Raw genomic sequence first — 22,379 nt, forward strand, 5'->3', positions numbered from 1 at the left:
AATACATACATATACACACATAGACACACACACAGATAGACATTGATAATAAAGGGAGGGGAATACACTGATATAAGGGGGATTGATAAGAAAACAGGAAAAGGGAGTTGTCTGAAAACACACGGACAGAAATAGATAGAGAGAGGCCTAACACAGAAAAAAGGAACTGCATTTTTTCATCTTTGTCTTGATTCTCAACTAGTCTGGATTTGCTTGTTCCATATTGATTTATCCTGAGTCTTGTTTGAGATTACTAGTTGTGTGTAGTATCAGTTCAGTTCTGGATCCATTCTGGTTAAATTCTGATTCTATATTGCTGGGAATTTACTACATTCTTCCATCTTTCATTGGCTCTAAATTGCATTTTTGCACTGGGAATTTGTCCTGCTGTTGTTCATCTGTTACTGCTGTTTCGTTTACACTGCTGCTCAACTGACTCCCCTGCTTTCTTCATTGTAAGCATTTCCTCAGGTACACATTTCAAATCTGTCTGATGTTGCAATGAAAGTTGAATCGAAAGATCTGAAGGAGTTATAATCATCTGTTGCATTGTCTACGATTTTTTTTATATATATAAATGTTGTTAAGATGTGTAAGTTTCTAGTCTGTTAGCCTAATAGAGATACATTAGTAAGGTTGTACTTAATTAAAGCTTATGCCAATCTAAAACTGCGACATTTGACTCGTTTAGTAGTATACAAGATGTAAATACAATTCATGAAATGTGCAGCTATTTAATACGATTGTTAACTTAAACTCGCTCTGTCAGCATGCTTTGAATATGTAAGGGCAAATGGCCGTTTAAATCTAGCTAAAGATAATACAGTTTCAGATTCTCGAGTTTCAGCTTCATTAGGCAGTTTATAGGATGAGTTTCAAATATCATTAGTCGCATCTTCTAATAAGTGGTTTTAATTAATCTTGTCTAAATAAGTTAAAGTTAAGGAGCTCTTGTAGTAGTCGTAGCATTTCATCAATCTTGTATATAATTCTTCTATCAAATTAAAAGCATGTTTCATGAGGTACAACGTTTCTTCACTCTGTAAATAATTAATCAGACGATTAACCAAAATCTAGATTTGGCCAAAGCATATAATTGAATTAGCATGCATCTTTTCTTCTATTTTTAGAGATAAACACATTAGAAATGTAGTCGCTTTAGGATGTTCCTTCTAAAATATTGAGACGAGCCTCGCCAAATAAAAACGTAAATTGTGGGGCCCTCAATAATTAACCATAATAAATATTTAGAATTCAGAACAAACCGTTTAGTGAATTTTATGGCCTTCCTCAAAATAATAACGTCTTTTTTTAGGCACGGTTTAAGTAAATTATATTCTTAAATTCGGGTGCACATTGATGTGACCCAAATCCAAATCTCAACGAAGTCAAAATGTGTTGACGATCACGGGCGCATTGATTGTGACGTGGTTCGAGATGCATTTTCACGACGTTGCAATTCTATAAAAATAAATGATAATGATAAAAGCGGTTTAAACTTAATAAAAGCACGTAGGTCATAACATGTATTTAAATCAGATATTTAGCCATTATAACAATTTAAGCGACCGTGCTAGAACCACGGGATTCGAGGGTGCCTAACACCTTCCCTTGGGTCAACAGAATTCCTTACTTAGAATTTCTGGTTCGCAGACTTCATTTGGAAAAGTCGAAAATTTCCTCGATTTGGGATTCAAGATAAACCGGTGACTTGGGACACCAAAAGCCAAACCTTTCCCAAGTGGCGACTCTGAATTAAATAAATAATCCCATTTCGAATATTGTCACTTAAATTGGAAAAACTCCCCTCGCGCATTTAACCCTTCGGGGCGGGCGCGCAAAAAGGAGGTGTGACAGCTCTGGCGACTCTGCTGGGGATATTTACCCAGAACCACTGGTTCAGGGTTCAAGAATTCGAGCTTAGAATAATTGTTATATTTGGCTTTATTATCTAATCTTTATTACATGTTTTTGCATAACGTGCTAAATGTTGTCTTTTACCGCTTTGATATTATCTGAACTGTATATAAACTGTGCCGAAACCCTTCTCTTCTTACCTCCGGGGAGAAGCTCGCTGGTCGAGACTCCCTATTCTTTTAGTGTCAATACCTGAAATAAGAAAGAGGTCGGAAAAGTTACAAAGCCGGACGATCTCGCGGGTCCCCGGTACGTAGCCCCCTCCTCGACTCGAGTTGTCCGCTCAGGTACACAGTCTAGAACAAATACCCAGGTTACGAACCTAGAATAACTTGACTTCATGCCGGATCCCTAGTAGGAACGCTTATCTGCATCAGGTTGCATTTGACTTAGGGGGCTCAACACAGGGGTTGGGTCCGTCTAGGACAGGCAACCTGAAATGAAAAGACCACCTTGCGGCATCCTATTTGTTTTGCGTATTTAGTTGTCTCGGTTCCGGAAGCTGACCGGTTTTTCTTTAAAAAAAAAAGAAGAAAAATAGCGGCATAGGGATATAATTACTTATTTTGGAAAAATAGAACCAATGTCCAAGTAGTGTCAAAACCTCGCCGGAATTTTTTCTAAAAAAAGAATAAAAACAAAATTTGTCTTCTTAGTTTGAGTTATTAAAAAAAAAATAATATAAATTTTTCTTTTTTTTTATCACTTCCAAAATCAAAAAAAAAGAGAAGGTATTTATTTAAAAGTAAAAAAAAAACGGAGATTCATAATTCAAAAAAAAATGTTGTCTCTTTCGTAGTACCCCTTTTATAAATTCAGACTAATGGTCCAAATATTTCCTAAAAAATAATAATATTTTCTTTAGTCTTTATCTCTTTGCCAAAAGAAAAAAAATATAATAAAAATACGTATTCTTGATTTCTATGTTTATTTGATTTTTTCTATTTAAGGTATTCCCGAACTACGCCGGTTTGATTCTCACCGAATGTGAGATACGTAGGCAACCCTCGTCGGGTTCAACCCCATTTTACTAAAATAACCAAAATCAATAAATAAATAAATAAAAAAAAAGAGATGTGTCGAATTTTTAAAGAGTCATAAATAAGTCAGGTGACGCTATTTTGTCATAAATAGCCGAATGATTCCGAAAAGGGACGCCAGAAGGCTGACTTTGCATAAACAGCCACCTTTGGGTCTTGTTTAGCATTTTTGTCCAGTTGACCCACACAGCCTTAAAATCTTCGTCCCCGAAGTGTTTAAAGGCCGCGTTCAAAACTTGATCCCCTCTGTAAAATATTTTGAGTCAAGTCATTTTTTGTTAAAATCACCTTAATAAATGTGCAGGATGAGCACGATGCAAAATGAACATTTTTCAATAATGACCAAAATCCCTGTCAAGTTACGGCTATGGTGGAATGATCTATGTGTTGAAGGACAAAATGAGGTTAAGAAATATCTGAAAGGTCTTGTGGGTTTGTTGGAAATCCAGCCTCGGGGAGATATCATAAGGGCTTTGGTTACCTATTGGGACCCGGCGCACAATGTTTTCCATTTCTCTGATTTTGAACTCACCCCGACTTTGGAAGAAATGGCCGGATACATCGGGAATACTGAACTTCCCTTGAGGGAAAAATACTTGGTCGCCCCAAGAGTCGTCACGGTACATCGGTTCCTAGATTCATTGAAGATACCTAGAACAGTCCACAACCCGGATCTGGCAGCCGGATTTTGTACTCCATGCTTCATATATGATAGGTACGGTCATGAGGGGGGATTCAATAATCCAATCAACAAACTGTGCAGCAAAGGAGTTCGTCAGAAGTGGGACAAGCACAGACGGGTAGCGTTCATGATGATGTTCCTGGGCCTTCTAGTATTTCCAAGGAAAGACGGAAACATTGATTTGAAGATATCCGGGGTCGTCAGCACTTTACTCACGCAAAGTGACAGTACTCTCGCGCCAATGGTGGTATCTGACATCTTTCGAGCTCTTACAGCTTGTAAAGCTGGGGGAAATTTCTTCGAAGGTTGTAACTTGCTCCTACAGATATGGATGACCGAGCACCTCTGCCATCATTCCGAGATTTTGAGCCATGGTTCCCCGGAAAAGACCCGCATAGAAGAATCTTACACGAGAACCAAAGAGATCAGTTTGCCCAAAGGAGTCCTGGCATGGACCTCGTTCTTTCAAGCTCTTACTGCCAGCCAAATACAATGGACGTTGGGATGGTTGCCTGTTGATGAGATCCTATATATGTCTGCAGCTAAAACTCATTTCTTACTAATGGGGCTTAAGAGCATTCAACCTTACGCACCCTGCCGAGTTTTGAGACAGTTCGGAAGATGCCAGACAGTACCTCATGAGGAAGATCTTAGCACTCAAGCAGTTGAGATAAGTCCTAACGGACAATTCCCAGAAGCGAAGATTCGCCAAATCTGGAGTGAGTGTCAATATTTGAAATCAGATACTTGCGTGCGGGATCGAGCCAAAGGAGAGACGGCGCCAGGTTACCTTGCATGGTATAGAAGGGAACTTGAGCATGAAAGGCCAGCTAAGAGACCCCACATCCGGAATTTCACCGAATCATCGCAAAGGCAGTGGGATTGGTTAGCGATGGAAAGAGGCTATTGCGCCAAAATCAGCAGGTTAAAGCAACAAGTGGGAAGCTTGAAATATGAGCACAACGTACAAGTTGCTACCAATCTGGGAGAGCGGAACGGGTTAATTCAGGAAAACGAAATGCTCAGAGCCCAGATCAAACAGATAAGGGTGGATGCGGATAAACAGCCAAGGCGTCGATCAGACGAGCAGCTGATAAAAAGGCTAAAAAGTGAAATCAAGGAATGGCAAGATGGTTTGGAGAAATCTGAAAACGTCATAGCAGAGCTCAGGGAACAATGGGATACAAGAGCAGATAAGCATCGCCGATACCTGAATCAATTGGAAGGCGACCATGAGAAGACTGTTGCTAAAATAAAGAGAGAGATGGCTGCACTTGATATCAAAGCAGCTAATCAGGCCAAGGATTTCCAAATTGAGAGCAGATACTGGTACGACTCAATAGCCCAGATAAAGTTGGAAGTACGGTGACTGAAGCATCAGCATATACAGGATGCTCAAGTATTCAAGATATGTAGCGATCAGATAAAACGCCTACTCGTAGAGAAAAAGCAAACCAGAGATAGGATCAAGGCCATTGCCCATGCCATCACCAGACGATGTCTACGATGTGAGAACATGTCCAGCGTTACCGTCCTCTCGGCAGTAATGGGTTATGTCAAGCAGACTATGCATGAGCTGGAGCAACTTGAGAGGGATCTCACGCCTAGGACCGCGGTGAGGCCGAACGATGCCCCGCGGACACCAATTTTCAAAACCATAATGCACTCATAGGTCAAATCTGTATCTTAGCATCTTCTGCTTGTTTTTCCCATCAGAGTGATTTTTAGTCTATTTTGAGTCTAGGTTTATTTTCAAAGTTCGCTTTTTCTTTAGCAAAATGTAGTTTGTAATAGACCATTTCAACAATAAAGAGGTTGCTTCTTTTATGCTCATTTGTGTTTTTCGAACTACGTAATGATCTGATTCACGTAGGCATCGTGATACGTAGGCAATCCTCATCGGATCCGGTCGCATTTCTTTTACTTCAAAGAAAAAATAAAAAAAATAAATAAAAGAAAAACAAAAAAAAAGAAGAAAAAGAAAAATATAGAAAAAAGGGGAAAACAAATAAGAGGAAAAACGCCGGAATGATGCGTGCTCTCGTAGCAAACATATAGTAGTCCACTTAACTGTATAGGTGCATCATGCCCAACGTGAGATTGACTATCTGTTATTTGCTGCAAATTAACCGTGCATTTGTCGTTGAGCATTCCAGGGTTTTTGAAAAGACGGTTGGTTTGGTGAAAGTCTGGCCTCGCACTCATACTTCACGAGGTCAAGGAGAAGTGTTAAACTACCTGTTGTTAGGACCAGAAGCAGTACTCACACTTACTTCACCCGGTCAAAAGGAAGTGTGGAAATGTCTTCAGAAATTCCATTGCAAACAATCCCTGTTTCCGAGGAGAGCTCGATCTAAGCCTCCTCACACCTGAATCCACAACTGCGGAGGAAAATAGAATCCTACGGCTCCGCATGTTGGAAATATTGGACGACTGGAATAATGGGAAAGAGCCGCCAAGTGTCGTCCCTGGATTCCCTGAATTATTCTCCAGGTCAAGTGGGACTTCTAATGTCCCCATAAATTATCCTGCTACCCCATTTGGGTACCCAGCCACCTCAGCCTTCTCTGCTGGATCGCCTTCTGAGCCTCATCCCCGAATGTCAGCCACCAATGCAAGCATGAACATCTTTACTGCATCGCCTTGCCCGATTACGGCACAGCCCGCCATGTGCAAACCAATCTTTGACTCATCCTCTTTTACATTCCAAGCACCATCGTTCTCAATGGAACCAACTAGGTTCGCTACCAGCACTAATCCTCTACCGCCTCAGTGCGAGCTTGCACCCGGGCAAGATCAGAACCCCAGAATTGCAGAACAAAATGAGATTGCCAAGAGAATGAGAAGCCTTGAACAAAGTTTGAAGAATATGCAAGGATTGAGCGGACAGAAGAGCGTCTCTTACGCCGACCTATGCATGTTCCCTCACGTGCACCTGCCAGCGGGTTTCAAGACCCCAAAGTTCGAGAAATACGATGGGCACGGTGACCCCATTGCACATCTTAAGAAATACTGCAACCAATTGCGGGGAGCCGGCGGAAAAGAAGAACTGCTAATGGCATATTTTGGGGAAAGTCTAGTAGGGATAGCCTCGGAATGGTATATGGACCAGGAAATGTCCCGATGGCATATATGGGATGATCTCGCCAGAGATTTTGTGAAACAATTCCAGTATAACATCGACATTGCGCCAGACCGAAATTCGCTGTCGAATTTGAAGAAGAAACCTTCAGAAAGCTTCAGGGAATATGCTATTAAGTGGCGTGAACAGGCGTCAAGAGTGAAGCCTCCCATGGATGAAGTGGAAATGGTCACTACTTTTCTCCAGGCTCAAGAATCTGACTATTTCCAAAACATGATGTCAGCCATGGGTAAGCCATTCGCGGAAGCGATCAAGATTGGAGAGATGGTAGAAAATGGTCTGAAAACAGGTAGGATTCTGAGTCAAGCAGCCATAAGGGCAACCTCCCAGGCCGTCCAAAGCGGGTCCGGAGGAATGACCAGAGGGAAGAAGAAAGAAGAAACAACTATGGCAGCCTCGGAAGCAAGGGAGTATCGTCATCCCAGGCCCCGTTTCCCGGAAAGAACCCCACAACACTATTTCCCCCACTCCAATTTGGCATATGCTCATCAACCTTATATGGTCATGAATGCCCAACCTTATGCCCATCCACCACAACAAGCCAACCGAGGCCCAGCTCCACCTCCCAGAAATCAGCCTCCTTACCGCAACCACTATAACCCACAACCCCCGCAGAATAACTTTCGCCCTCAGGAGCCACCTCGACGGCGGACTTTCACGCCCATCGGTGAACAATACTCTACTTTGTTCCCTAAGCTAGTCCAATTGGGTTTCTTGCAACCAATCCCTCAAACAAGGCAAAACCCGACATCACCTTCTTACAAAGCCGGAGTCAGATGCGCCTATCATTCAGAGGCCGAGGGACATGATACAAATGACTGCTGGTCGTTGAAAAGAGTGGTCGAAAATTTGATAGAGCAAGGGAAAATAGTGCTAAGGGATGAGGAGATCCCGAATGTAACTAACAATCCATTACCTGCTCACAATAATGGGCCGCTGATCGGAATGATTTGCGAAGACAAAGAATTCGACCCTACTCTGAAAGCCATAATTGCCATTGTCGACACGGGGAAGAGGCCTGAGACAGACCAGAAACCAGAAAAGGGAGAGGAGGCCAAAGTTATAAAGAAAGAGCCTGAAAAGAAGGTGGAGAAGAAAGTGGTACCGGTAAAGGATGGAGTTCTTTACATACCACGAGGTCGAGCTGAGAAGACGCAGAACTTCGGAATCAAAAAGACAAAACCTATGTACGTGCCGAAAGGGGCCTATGTGGTCCGGGGGAGGATTCAACCACCTCGGCTGAATGAGCCAGTGGTTATCGGACGCGTGCCACAAAAGCCAATGACCAACCCGTCCACAGTGCCGTGGAATTATCAAAAGACTTTGGTAATGTACAAAGGTAAAGAGGTCATGGGAGAACTTCCAGAAAATACTTTCATTGGAAGGTATTCAAATACCCAAGAACTGAACAACGCCACACAAAGGCGCTTCCCGCCAAAGAAGCCCGTAAGTGTTGAAGAAGCGGAAGTGTTCTTCCAACAAATGAAAATGCCAGATTACGAAGTGATAGATCAACTGCGCAAGTACCCAGAGCAAGTGTCCATGCTGTCATTGTTAATGAGGTCGACCGAGCATCAAAAGATCTTACTAAAGACCCTGAATGAAGCATATGTGCCAATTGAAACCTCGGTAGAGCAATTAGAGCGGATGACAGAAAGATTCTTCGCCGTCAACCAAATCACTTTCAGCAAGAACGATCTACCCCCGGAAGGAGCGACACACAACAAGGCTTTGCATCTAACAGTTAAATGCGAAGACTATTATGTCAAACGGGTAATGTTGGATGGGGGCTCAGGCGTTGACATTTGCCCGCTCTCCACGCTACAAAGAATGGAAATTGGGACCGGAAGAATCCGACCCAACAATGTCTGCGTAAGGGCTTTCGATGGCATCAAGAGAGATACCATGGGAGAAATAAACCTATTGTTGGTCATAGGACCAGTCGAATTTCAAGTAACCTTCCAGGTGCTCGACATGGATACATCCTACAATTTTCTCCTTGGCAGACCTTGGATCCATGCGGCAGGAGCCGTGCCTTCCACTCTTCACCAGATGGTGAAGTTCGAGTACGAAGACAGAGAGATCGTGGTCCATGGGGAAGATGAGCATGCTATTTATCGGGACCCATCCACCCCATATCTGGAACCGAGAGAAGGGAGCGAACATACGGTCTATCAAGCTTTTGAGATTGTACTGGCAGAGCAGCACGAAGAGGGAATACCCTGCCCCCAGCCTTTCTTGTCTAACGCCTCGGTTATGGTGGCCAAAGAGATGATCCGGCACGGATTTAGGCCAGGGAAGGGGCTTGGACGAACCCTTCAGGGAATAACAGAACCCATTACCTTGCCAGTCACCAAGAAACCTTTTGGACTAGGTTTCAAACCTACTCCAGCAGACGAAGAGTGGGCAAAGAAAAGGAAAAATGAGGGTTGGAAGTTACCTCGACCACTGCCGGATTTATATGCAACTTTCATCAGGCCAAGGTACGCTGAAGAAGAAGATGATGAGGTCTTCACAGCTGAGGAAATCAAGGAGATATGTGGGGCGATGAGAAAGATGCTCTACGAGGTCCACATGGTTCAATCAGGCGAAGGCACAAGCATTGCTGAGATGATGTACATGGGGCCGAACGCCAAACTTCAAAACTGGGAGGCTACGCCATTCCCGACTAGACGGAAGTCCGGGTAGACCTGTCCTGCCACCTTTCCTGTGTCACAAGTTATCTCCAGGACATAACTTGAACGTTTTCTTCTTTTCAATTGTTGTTTTGAATTCCTAAGTTGTAAACATTGTTGTCTTCCAACTTTCCAAAGAAAAATAAAAAAAAATCATCATTGCTTTCCCATTCTTCTCTTGTTCTGATTTTTGTTATTTTTCCTTTTTATCTTTCTTTTCAGTCATAATAATGCGGCTTTAAATATGACATGCTTGCGGACTTCACGCCCAGATCACAATGAGCTATTTAACTGTGAATTCATGAACCCAGAACCAGAATATGATGCGGAAGAGGCTTTTAGGGAGATAAACCGAGAGTTGGAATACTTCGAGAATAAACCTAAGCCAAATCTAAATGACACTGAACCGGTAAATTTAGGAACCCCGGAAGAAATCCGGGAGACCAAGATAAGCATTCACACGGACAAGAAAACGCGAGAGGCGATAATTCAACTTCTTTTTGAATTTAAAGACGTGTTTGCTTGGTCATATGATGACATGCCGGGGCTAGGTGTTGATCTAGTGGTTCATAAATTGCCGATTCATCCTGATTGTCCTCCAGTTCAACAAAAGCAACGAAAGTTCAAAACTGAGGTCAGTGACAAGATTAAAGAGGAGATCACCAAACAACTGAAAACGGGAGTGATTCGGGTAGTCCAATATACAACATGGTTGGCGAATGTGGTTCCAGTACCAAAAAAGGACGGGAAAACTCGGGTATGTGTAGATTACCGAGATTTGAATAGAGCAAGTCCCAAAGATAATTTCCCACTGCCCAACATCCACATCCTCGTTGATAATTGCGCCAAACACGAGATACAGTCTTTCGTAGATTGTTACGCTGGGTATCATCAGGTATTGATGGATGAAGAGGACGCCGAGAAAACTGCCTTCACCACGCCTTGGGGCACCTACTGTTACCGGGTCATGCCATTTGGTTTGAAGAATGCTGGGGCTACTTACATGAGGGCCATGACTGCCATTTTCCATGACATGATGCATCAGGAAATAGAGGTGTACGTGGACGACGTGATAGTCAAGTCCAGGACACAGGATAATCACATCCAAGACTTGAGGAAATTCTTCGAGAGATTAAGGAAGTATGACTTGAAGCTAAACCCAGCCAAATGCGCTTTCGGAGTTCCGTCGGGCAAACTTTTGGGCTTCATCGTAAGCAGGAGAGGTATCGAGCTAGATCCAACTAAGATAAAATCCATCAGAGATCTGCCTCCCCCGAGAACAAAGAAAGACGTGATGAGTCTGTTGGGCAGGTTGAACTACATCAGTCGGTTTATTGCCCAGCTGACAAGCACGTGTGAGCCCATATTCAAGCTGTTAAGGAAAGATGCGGCGATTAAATGGACAACTGAGTGTCAAGAAGCCTTTGATAAAGTCAAAGAATACCTTTCGAATCCCCCGGTCTTGGTCCCTCCAGAACCGGGAAGGCCACTTTTCTTGTATCTGACAGTCTTGGAGAACTCTTTCGGTTGCGTCCTCGGGCAACACGACGTAACCGGAAAGAAGGAGCAAGCAATCTACTACTTGAGCAAGAAATTCACCGGCTACGAGGCCAAATACACTCTGCTGGAAAGGACATGCTGCGCTCTCACATGGGTTGCTCAAAAGTTGAGACATTATCTCCAAGCCCACACTACATTCCTCATAAGCAGGTTGGATCCTTTGAAGTATATATTTCAGAAACCAATGCCTACTAGGAGACTGGCTAAATGGCAAATCTTGCTTACGGAATTCGACATAGTCTATGTCACTCGCACGAAAATGAAAGCCCAGGCGTTAGCAGATCATTTGGCCGAAAATCCGGTCGATGAGGAATACCAGCCATTGGATACCTACTTTCCATATGATGAAGTAAACACCGTAGAAGTGGTCCCGGAGGACGCTCATGTCTGGAAGATGTTCTTTGATGGAGTCGTGAACGCCAAGGGTGTGGGGATTGGGGCAATTTTAATCTCGCCTTCTGGTCAGCATTATCCCGCCACAGCTAGACTTCGTTTCTTTTGCACAAATAATACAGCTGAGTATGAAGCCTGCATCATGGGCATGCATATGGCAATCGATCAGGATGTCGAAGACTTACTGATTATGGGAGATTCTGACTTGATTATCCGGCAAGCTCAAGGCGAATGGGAAACTCGGGATGTCAAACTTATCCCTTACCGACAGCATGTGGAGGACCTCAGCAAGCGCTTTACCTCAATAGAGTTCAGGTATATCCCGAGGTGTCACAATGAACTGGCAGATGCGCTTGCTACTTTGGCTTCAATGCTACCCTACCCGGGAAACGCCCACGTCGATCCTTTGGAAATCCAAATCAAGGAAAGACACGGTTACTGCAATATAATCGAGGCAGAATCAAATACGCAGCCATGGTACCATGACATCAAGAGGTTCCTAAAGACACAAGAATACCCCGAGCACGCTACTGGAGATCAAAAGAGGACCATTAGGCAACATGCAAGTGGTTTCTTTCTAAGCGGTGAATTGTTGTATAAGAGGACCCCAGACCTCAATCTTCTAAGATGTGTCGATATCGAGGAGGCAAGAAAGATCATGCACGAAGTACACGCAGGTGTGTGCGGACCTCACATGAACGGGTATGTCTTAGTAAAGAAAATCCTTCGAGCAGGTTATTACTGGATGACCATGGAAAAGGATTACTTTAGCTTCGTTCGGAAGTGTTATCAATGTCAGGTGCACGGTGATTTGATTCATGCACCTCCCACGGAGCTGCGTCCCATGTCTGCACCTTGGCCATTTGTCGCCTGGGGCATGGACGTCATTGGAGCAATCAAACCGAAGGCTTCGAATGGACACAGGTTTATACTGGTTGCCATCGATTACTTCACAAAATGGGTAGAAGCTGTCACCCTCAAGTCGGTCACTAAAAAAGTTGTAGTGGATTTTGTACACTCAAATCTTATCTGTCGTTTCGGTATTCCTGCAACTATCATTACAGATAATGCAGCAAACTTGAACAGTCACTTGATGGGAGATGTATGCGAGCAGTTCAAGATAACACATAGGAATTCTACTCCTTATCGGCCGAAAGCCAATGGTGCTGTGGAAGCGGCAAACAAAAACATCAAGAAGATTTTGAGGAAAACGATCCAAAGTTCTCAACAGTGGCATGAGCAGTTACCTTTTGCATTGTTGGGGTATCGCACTACGGTACGCACATCAGTAGGAGCGACTCCTTATCTTTTGGTTTATGGGACCGAGGCTGTAATACCGACAAAGGTAGAAATTCCTTCGCTTCGAACCATTGTCGAAGCAGAAATCGAAGACAGCGAGTAGGTCAAGACTCGGTTAGAGCAATTGACTTTGATTGATGAAAAGCGAATGGCCGCAGTTTGTCACGGACAGTTGTACCAACGAAGGATGGCCCGTGCTTACAACAAAAAGGTCCGACCCAGGAATTTCGAAATAGGTCAGCTGGTACTGAGGCGTATTCTGCCGCATCATGAGGAAGCAAAAGGGAAGTTTGCTCCAAATTGGAAAGGCCCATACATCATAAGGAAGATATTGCCGAGAGGAGCATTGTATTTAGGTGATATCGAAGGAAATGACCCCGACACAGCAGTAAATGCGGATGCAGTCAAGAGATACTACGTCTGAATTATACTCCAGTAGTCTTGACGCATTTGAAATGACGAAGGTTTTATTCCCCACTACTCCCCAAACACTACCCAATTCTCTCTACAAACCTTTGAGCCGCTTAAAAAAAAAAAACAGGAAAACAAAACAAAAACATTGATTGAGGCCTGAACTACGTTTGACTTGATTCCGAAAGGATACGTAGGCAGCCTCTCCCTGAGGTTCAGTCACACCAACAATAAAATCTCATTCACCCTGAAATTGAAACCGGGGCACGTCGAGCAGTTGAGAAGTTAGTATCATCTACCTCTCTTTACCAAGCACAAGCCTTCAAATCAATTACCAAAGATAGTGGGGAACCATGGAGACCGGCACACGCTGAATTGAGAGAGATAAAATGAGAGAGTCTCGTCGGTGAAAACCTTCGGGCACCACGAGGCGACGGGAGTAGAGAAACAAAAATGAGAGAGCTTGTTTAGTAAAAACTCACAAAGAGTGCTATCAAGCGATGACAAGAAGAGAAATGAGAGAGGTCAGCCAGCGAAAACCCACAAAGGGCGCTGTTGGCCGAAAAGAATGACTCCGCCCCAAGGAGGTCTCTGCAAAGTTCCACCGGTTTGGAATCACAGATTCGTTCTGGTTTAGGGAAACGCAAGTTCATGGAAGGTCAGGCATCCAGGCCAAAGAGCATGTCATGTCATTTAAAGCCAGCGTTATCTTCCTCAGATAAGTCTTTTCCGTCCCGAAAAGGGACATTCCCTTCCTGAAATTGTTTTCTCCTTTCTTTGTTTCTCTTCGAATTTTTTTTTATGTTTTAACCCCAAGTTCAGGATACACCGGAAAGGGCAGGTGGCAGGTTCGTTTTCACGGAATTCCGTTTCATGAAGGAAAACACCCCGTTTCATCGGTACATCTGTCCAAACTTGATAAATCATGATGCTTGATGGCGTTCAAAGTAAAGAGGAAAAAGAGAAATTTCCCCCAGCAAGTCTGCCTTCGGACGAATCCCCATAGAGTCTCTCCTTGTACAATCCTCCCACAGAGTCTTCCCAATATATAAAAAAAAGAAAAAAAGAAAAAAAAGAAAAAGACAAATCCCGTTGGAATTTTCCCAGCACATCCCCAACGAGTCCCTTTGTAAAATTCCCCAACAAACTTACCCCCAACAAATCCTAGAAAGCCCGCTTTGAAACAAATCCCCAGCATGCCCCGTTGTACAAAAATCCACACAAAGAATCCACTTTGTAAATATTCCCCCCACAGAGCTTCCTTTGTACAAATCCCCACAGAATACCTCCAACAAAACCCCCGTTGAGAACCTCCAAGCAAAACGGGACAAAAAAAAAAGAGGAAAGAAAAGAGCCTTACGAGGCAAATCATCACAGAATCTGGAAATACAAGCCTGAGCAGTCTAAAAGGTTCCGACATATGAATCAAATCAATGGCGGGACTTCGCAACAGAAATGAAGACGCAACAAAGCATTCGGGAACGATCAAGGTCACCAAACCGACCGTCATTTCCGAACTAACAATTGTTCTTTGTCTGAAAAGTTCAAACAGGTTTAATCCAAGACAACCGTGCAAGAAGCAGGTGTCGCCCAAAGAAGAAGGTACATGGGTACAAGAAATATTTTGGCAATAAGGAATTCACTCGAAAGGTAAGTTTCCACGAAACTCCCTTTTATCTTCTACTAAAACAAGAAAATTCAAAAAAAAAAGAAGTCAATTTTAAACCCTAAACTGAATTTTTCCTTTTAGTCAGCATTAGGGTTTTAAACCCTAAACTGAACTCTTTTCCCTTCAGCCAGCATTAGGGTTTTAAACCCTAAACTGAGCTTTTCCATGCAATCAGCATTAGGGTTTTAAACCCTAAACTGAACTTTTTCCATTTTCAATCAGCATTAGGGTTTTAAACCCTAAACTGAATTTTTCCTTTCAGCCAGCATTAGGGTTTTAAACCCTAAACTGAGCTTTTTCATGCAATCAGCATTAGGGTTTTAAACCCTAAACTGAACTTTTTCCATTTTCAATCAGCATTAGGGTTTTTAACCTTAAACTGAATTTTTTCCATTCGGCCAGCATTAGGGTTTTAAACTCTAAACTGAGCTTTTCCATGTAATCAGCATTAGGGTTTTAAACCCTAAACTGAACTTTTTCCATTTTTCAATCAGCATTAGGGTTTTAAAACCCTAAACTGAATTTTTCCTTTAGTCAGCATTAGGGTTTTAAACCCTAAACTGAACTTTTTTCCATTTAGCCAGCATTAGGGTTTTAAATCATAAACTGAGTTTTTCCATGCAATCAGCATTAGGGTTTTAAACCCTAAACTGAATTTTTCCCTTAGTCAGCATTAGGGTTTTAAACCCTAAACTGAATTTTTTCCATTCAGCCAGCATTAGGGTTTTAAACCCTAAACTGAATTTTTCCTTTAGTCAGCATTAGGGTTTTAAACCCTAAACTAAACTTTTTCCCCTTCAGCCAGCATTAGGGTTTTAAACCCTAAACTGAGCTTTTCCATGCAATCAGCATTAGGGTTTTAAACCCTAAACTGAATTTTTCCTTTAATCAGCATTAGGGTTTTAAACCCTAAACTGAATTTTTCGTTTTAGTCAGCATTAGGGTTTTAAACACTAAACTGAACTTTTTCCATTCATCCAGCATTAGGGTTTTAAACCCTAAATTGAACTTTTTCCATTCAGCCAGCATTAGGGTTTTAAACCCTAAACTAAGCTTTTTCCTTTAGTCAGCATTAGGGTTTTAAACCCTAAACTGAGCTTTTTCCTTTAGTCAGCATTAGGGTTTTAAACCCTAAACTGAACTTTTTCCATTTAGCCAGCATTAGGGTTTTAAACCCTAAACTGAGCTTTTCTATGCAGTCAGCATTAGGGTTTTAAACTCTAAACTGAATTTTCCCTTTAGTCAGCATTAGGGTTTTAAACCCTAAACTGAGCTTTTTCCTTTAGTCAGCATTAGGGTTTTAAACCCTAAACTGAACTTTTTTCCCTTCAGCCGACATTAGGGTTTTAAACCCTAAACTGAGCTTTTCCATGCAATCAGCATTAGGGTTTTAAACCCTAAACTGAATTTTTCCTTTAATCAGCATTAGGGTTTTAAACCCTAAACTGAATTTTCCCTTTTAGTCAGCATTAGGGTTTTAAACCCTAAACTGAACTTTTTCCATTCAGCCAACATTAGGGTTTTAAACCCTAAACTGAGCTTTTTCCTTTAGTCAGCATTAGGGTTTTAAACCCTAAACTGAGCTTTTTCCTTTAGTCAGCATTAGGGTTTTAAACCCTAAACTGAACTTTTTCCATTCAGCCAGCATTAGGGTTTTAAACCCTAAACTGAGCTTTTCCATGCAGTCAGCATTAGGGTTTTAAACCCTAAACTGAATTTTCCCTTTAGTCAGCATTAGGGTTTTAAACCCTAAACTGAACTTTTTCCATTCAGCCAGCATTAGGGTTTTAAACCCTAAACTGAGCTTTTTCCTTTAGTCAGCATTAGGGTTTTAAACCCTAAACTGAACTTTTTCCATTCAGCCAGCATTAGGGTTTTAAACCCTAAACTGAGCTTTTCCATGTAGTCAGCATTAGGGTTTTAAACCCTAAACTGAATTTTTCCTTTAGTCAGCATTAGGGTTTTAAACCCTAAACTGAACTTTTTCCATTCAGCCAGCATTAGGGTTTTAAACCCTAAACTGAGCTTTCTCCTTTAGTCAGCATTAGGGTTTTAAACCCTAAACTGAATTTTCTTTTTCCTTTCAGCCAGCATTAGGGTTTTAAACCCTAAACTGAGTTTTTTCCATGCATGTCAGCATTAGGGTTTTAAACCCTAAACTGAACTTTTTCCTTTAGTCAGCATTAGGGTTTTAAACCCTGAACTGAACTTTTTCCTTTAATCAGCATTAAGGTTTTAAACCCTAAATTGAACTTTTCCCCAGTTGGTCAGTATTAGAGTTTCAACTCTAAACTGAACCTTTCCCCAGCTAGTCGATATTAGGGCTCCAACCCTGAACTGAGCATGCATATCCTCTTTCATCAATTTTATGAACTTCCTGGCGAATAATTCACGAAATTTTCCTAGTGAAACTGGGGCAGAAAATTTCGTTCATTTGTTTTTCCCGCAGGTCTAACCTCGAGCCACACAGATCGAAACGACCCACAAGATGAGTCTCAACTCAGAATCTAAGAAGAAAAAGAAAAAAAAAAGATGTCCCGAGACACCAGAGAAAATGGAAGGCGGATCGCTCCAAGATTTGATCAAGGTCCCGAGTTCTACCAACCCCGTCATATTCAGTATCGCAGAAATAAATAGGCGCCTCCGACTTGCAAGCATCAAGATTCAGATCGGAGTCTACAAGCAGAATCAGCTAAGACCCAAGATCAGGTCGCAAAAGAATCATAGATAGGAATCTTGTAACTAGCAGTTGACATGCATATAAGTGTTTAGTTCAGTTTCAATTTTCCTTTGGTTGTAATAAGGCGGTCAGTGACGCAGCAGTGACAACAGCAACAGTAGTAACAACAAGCATTGCAGTCCCAGCTGCCAAAAATTTTCCGAACTATATTGACCTGATTCCTGTTTAGCCCAGGATATGTAGGAAATCTTTGAAGCAAGATTCGGTCAGATCTTTCAAAAACATGCTTCACACGGAGTAGTCCATAGGCAAAAATCGCTCATACACGCTCACTTTATCTTTGCACGAAAACTCTTCGTGTTTCCGAACAAAGAGGGGCAGCTGTGAGCACGTGATTTTTGTTTCGCGCGACAATCGCTCCAAAAGAAATAAAAAATAATAACAATTGGTCCTGCTGTACAATTTTTGGATTTTTACATGGCTCTTTGTTAAGTATTTATGACTTTTGCCCATTTTATTTTATTAAAACAAATACAAAAAATGTATGTGTCATGCGTAATTTGAACCGTAATCCGGTTGTTAAATAGAAAATCATAAATAGGCATCTTGGTCCGTGATTTTTGTTTTGTTTGATTTTACCTGCTTCAAATATTTTGATATGTGTGTAAATATTTGTATTAAGTGTCTATTTAATTTTAATTTGATTTACTTGGGTTTGTTTTAAAAAATAAAATAAAAATATATGTAAGAAAATATAAAAGAGAATGCAGAATTTGTTTAGAAAAAATCTGCTTGGGCTCATTTTTATTAAATTTGAGGCCCAAATCAAGCCCAGAGAGTGAGCCTGCCCCGGTCCAGACCAGCTAATACCCAGAGCTTCCAAACGACACCGTTTTAACCTGGTCTGATCTGGGCCGTTGATCTCAGATTGATCAACGGCCAAGATCACTTCCCCATAACCCATTGATGAACCCGACCCATTTCCACCCGGACCAACCCAAAACCCCTTTAGATGAAACGACACCGTTTCTCCTAAATCTTCAGATCCAAGCCATTGATTTCGATTGATCCGACAACTGAGATCAACCCACCCATTCCATATGTAAGCCCCCTACCATACCCTGCCCCCTATCCAAGACCCCGCCTTCGTCTTCATCCCATTCCCCTCCAAACCCTAAGCCGCCCCTGTATTCTTCACCATGAAAGCCGGCGGCATGAACGCCGGTGGCCTTCACCTTAACACCATAGGACCAATCTCACCCCCCTGAACATGGACCTGTTGACCGTTTAGTTCGAATCATCCTCCAGGTCCTCGAATCTTCATTTGAAGATTCGAGCAAAACTCGATCTACACCGATCTGCCCTAGATTCATACCAGACAACCCCCGGACCCCCCTCGTGACCAAACCATGCTTGGTTTGGTCCGAATCTAACCCTGGAAGCCCAAGCTCGAAATCTACCTTCCACAAAACCTAAAAACCCCAAGCCTGGTCCGTGCCTGTTAAGCCAAGAGGTTAGGGTCTAATGGACCTTAATCGAAGTGTTTCTCATCTGAGAAACACTTCGATTAAAGTCCGTTCAACCTTAAAAAGAGTCTGTTCAAACACAAGCTGATTTTCTGTTCCTTCTTTCAAAGTTTTAAGGTAAGTTTTGTTTTCTCTTTATTTTTCTTTAGTCCATGTGCCGTTTAAAAGGCTGTTCATGTTTTTGTGAAATTTGTGTTTTTGAATTTTACCAACTGTGTCCTTTCCACCATGCCTGAACCTTGGTGTTTGATTGAGTCCTTCTTCTACTGTTCTGATAATGTGTATGTATGTATGTGTTGTGCAATTAGCTGAATGTCAAATTTGAACTGATTAACTGATTCCTCGAGTACAATTCTGCTTAGTCTGTACAATTCAAATCATGTGCTTGATACTTTTAAATGTCTGATTTTTGCTACGATTGTACATGTTATGATTAATATAGTCGAGTCGACATATGTCGTCAATTAGTTTCAGTTGTCCGAACAATGACAAATCGACTTACTTCTGCTAAGCATTTGTTTGAATCAATTAGGAACTGAGTTTGTTTACTTATAGTTGTTAATTTGAGTCAGAAATGTAAAAGGAATGTTTTGTTTAAGTTCTGAATTGGAGGGCATGTGCACTTGTGCACAGCATGTGCATTTGTGCACCACAGGTGCATTTGTGCACAGCCTGGCTCCTGCATAAAAGGGCTTTTGATTTAAAAATGGTTTGACAGCATATGCTGTCAGATATATTCTGCTGCCCATACTTTGCTTTAGTTTCAGAAATAATAAACCTTACTAAAAGTGAAGCCTGCCAAGGAAATGTGATGGGGGTTAATACTTAATTAGCTAAGTGGAAACTGAAAAGGGGCAGCACATGGGAGGGTGTTCTTTTGGTCTAACAGGCTGTTAAAGGGCTGAGGTTTAGGCTTATAAAAGAAAGGAGACAGACATAAGAGGGGACATCAGATAGATCTGGAAAGAGAGAGCAAAATACATACATATATACACATAGACACACACACAGATAGACATTGATAATAAAGGGAGGGGAATACATTGATATAAGGGGGATTGATAAGAAAACAGGAAAAGGGAGTTGTCTGAAAACACACGGACAGAAATAGATAGAGAGAGGCCTAACACAGAAAAAAAGAACTGCATTTTTTCATCTTTGTCTTGATTCTCAACTAGTCTGGATTTGCTTGTTCCATATTGATTTATCCTGAGTCTTGTTTGAGATTACTAGTTGTGTGTAGTATCAGTTCAGTTCTGGATCCATTCTGGTTAAATTCTGATTCCATATTGCTGGGAATTTGCTACATTCTGCCATCTTTCATTGGCTCTAAGTTGCATTTTTGCACTGGGAATTTGTCCTGCTGTTGTTCATCTGTTACTGTTGTTTCGTTTACACTGCTGCTCAACTGACTCCCCTGCTTTCTTCATTGTAAGCATTTCCTCAGGTACACATTTCGAATCTGTCTGATGTTGCAATGAAAGTTGAATCGAAAGATCTGAAGGAGTTATAATCATCTGTTGCATTGTCTACAAATTTTTTTTTATATATAAATGTTGTTAAGATGTGTAAGTTTCTAGTCTGTTAGCCTAATAGAGATACATTAGTAAGGTTGTACTTAATTAAAGCTTATGCCAATCTAAAACTGCGACATTTGACTCGTTTAGTAGTATACAAGATGTAAATACAATTCATGAAATGTGCAGCTATTTAACACGATTGTTAACTTAAACTCGCTCTGTCAGCATGCTTTGAATATGTAAGGGCAAATGGCCGCTTTAAATCTAGCTAAAGATAATACAGTTTCAGATTCTCGAGTTTCAGCTTCATTAGGCAGTTTATAGGATGAGTTTCAAATATCATTAGTCGCATCTTCTAATAAGTGGTTTTAATTAATCTTGTCTAAATAAGTTAAAGTTAAGGAGCTCTTGTAGTAGTCGTAGCATTTCATCAATCTTGTATATAATTCTTCTATCAAATTAAAAGCATGTTTCATGAGGTACAACGTTTCTTCACTCTGTAAATAATTAATCAGACGATTAACAAAAATCTGGATTTGGCCAAAGCATATAATTGAATTAGCATGCATCTTTTCTTCTATTTTTAAAGATAAACACATTAGAAATGTAGTCGCTTTAGGATGTTCCTTCTATAATAATGAGACGAGCCTCGCCAAATAAAAACGTAAATTGTGGGGCCCTCAATAATTAACCATAATAAATATTTAGAATTCAGGACAGGCCGTTTAGTGAATTTTATGGCCTTCCTCAAAATAATAACGTCTTTTTTTAGGCACGGTTTAAGTAAATTATATTCTTAAATTCGGGTGCACATTGATGTGACCCAAATCCAAATCTCAACGAAGTCAAAATGTGTTGACGATCACGGGCGCATTGATTGTGACGTGGTTCGAGATGCATTTTCACGACGTTGCAATTCTATAAAAATAAGTGATAATGATAAAAGCGGTTTAAACTTAATAAAAGCACGTAAGTCATAACATGTATTTAAATCAGATATTTAGCCATTATAACAATTTAAGCGACCGTGCTAGAACCACGGGATTCGAGGGTGCCTAACACCTTCCCTCGGGTCAACAGAATTCCTTACTTAGAATTTCTGGTTCGCAGACTTCATTTGGAAAAGTCAAAAATTTCCTCGATTTGGGATTCAAGATAAACCGGTGACTTGGGACACCAAAAGCCAAACTTTTCCCAAGTGGCGACTCTGAATTAAATAAATAATCCCATTTCGAATATTGTCACTTAAATTGGAAAAACTCCCCTCGCGCATTTAACCCTTCGGGGCGGGCGCGCAAAAAGGAGGTGTGACAGTGACTATGTGTTTAGGCCGGAGGTTTATCGTCTGAAGTAATTTTGAAGTGTATAGAAAGTTTGGGGTTAGATATTCCAATTTTGTTAAAGACAGATGAAATCTCCCTAAGTGTGATCCATGTGCATAGGGGGAAAAAAATCAGCTAGCAGTGAGATAGCAAGCTATAGAAGAATAGCCGTTAGGAATTATCAAAATGTGGTTACCCCAAGATTGACAATGTGAGAAGAGGTAAATTATTAAGATTGTGTATGATAGGTGTGAATAATTTAGTTTCCCTAACTCAGAAGTAAGTTGGGAGATAAGTCGTCATTGATGTAGAGTGCAAAGAATTGCAGAAAATAAGGAAGGTTATTTGGATCCCAACAAAAATAGAAGGGTCCGCAAGTATAAGACCTTTGGTCTAAGGGGTGAGGCGAAAATTTTCAGTAAGTCTAGTTAGAGATGTGAAACCCAAATAGTTAGCAGGGATATGAAAAAGAAAATCATTTCGGTAATGAAGGAAAATTGTGTAATTACCATAAGGAATATGTCTAGCATGTGTAAGAAACAC

The sequence above is a fragment of the Nicotiana sylvestris genome, chromosome 4 (genome assembly GCF_000393655.2).
Source record: "Nicotiana sylvestris chromosome 4, ASM39365v2, whole genome shotgun sequence".
Classification (NCBI taxonomy): domain Eukaryota; kingdom Viridiplantae; phylum Streptophyta; class Magnoliopsida; order Solanales; family Solanaceae; genus Nicotiana; species Nicotiana sylvestris.